Genomic DNA, 1,209 nt, shown 5'->3' with positions numbered 1-1,209 from the left:
GGGAGGCCGTGCCGTATGGGAGTGCTGTGGGGAGGCTGCGCGGTCCGAGGGCTCCAGGGAGGCCGTGCCGTATGGGAGGGCTCCCGGGAGGCCGTGGCGCCCGGCAGAGCCCCGCTCGCGGCTCTGCGGAAGCGCCGCTGCCCTGCGGCAGCCACTGCTCCAGCACCTCCACGCGGCTGCTGGAGCCCCTCAGGGCACAAGACGGGGCCGGCCGCAACCCCGAGCGCCTGGAACGCGACGCATTCCCCTCGCCCGGAGCCAGCCCCGGGTACCCGACTGTCCTGCGGGTGCCGGGCGCTGCCGCAGCGCTGCCCCTGCGGCCTGCGCCGGGACGCAGGGAGCTGCAGGGAGCTGCAGGGAGCAGTTGTCGCCGTCCCTCTCCAGGGCAGCGGCCACGTCACCTCGCGCCAGCTTCAAGGAGCAGCCCAGGGCCTCCCTCCAGCGCGAGCGCCAATCAAATCAAGAAAGACTTAATGTCACCGTCGAAGGGCTTCAACGCCGTGTGCCTGCAGGGAGCCAACTCCGAGGACGTACCCTGCCCTAGGGGACACCCAGCACCCGCTGACCTTGCCTTCCAGCCCTCTCCAGCCCAGCGTGTTCCCTTCCACGGGTCAGTACCGCCACCGCGCGGAGGAGCCGCCAGCTCATCCCACCGCCCAAGGAGCAGCGCCGCACGCACCCGCCTCCCGCTGCCTCGCGTTCACAGCTTTTATTACCGTTAATAAATTTTTTAACCACCCTTGTGGCTACTGCAGGATTTTGGTCTCCCACACGCACCCCGAGCCCCGGGGCTATCAGTCCAGCTCTTTCCCAGCTAATGTTCATTACTGGTGCGGGTTCGGCACAGGCGGTTCAGCGGTAACGGGCGCTTCAGAAATGCTCTGGTTCTCCAAAGGGGTACTCCGAGGGGTACCTCCATGGAGGGGCACCCAAGCTGAGGACTCAGAGGCAGCACCATCTTGTGAACGGCACCACAGGATTTGCAAAGAACAAAGAACTCGGCAGCACGGGTTTATTGAGAAGTTTATTAGGGGCCGCCCCAAGCCCCGAGGGAGGCAGCGGCGCCGGGCCGGAGCAGCGTCCCAAGGAGCTCCGTTCGCCCGCTTTGCTGCGGCCGCGCGCGGAGCAGCATCGCCCGCGACACGCCCGGAACAACGGCCGCTTTGGGGCCCCGAGGCGGCCGCATGCTCTCACCTCCGCCTGCCTTCA

The sequence above is a fragment of the Nothoprocta perdicaria genome, unplaced genomic scaffold (assembly GCF_003342845.1).
Source record: "Nothoprocta perdicaria isolate Ctin4 unplaced genomic scaffold, notPer1 scaffold_12, whole genome shotgun sequence".
Taxonomy (NCBI): domain Eukaryota; kingdom Metazoa; phylum Chordata; class Aves; order Tinamiformes; family Tinamidae; genus Nothoprocta; species Nothoprocta perdicaria.
The sequence above is the reverse complement of the archived record's forward strand: the minus strand, read 5'-3'. Positions refer to the sequence as shown.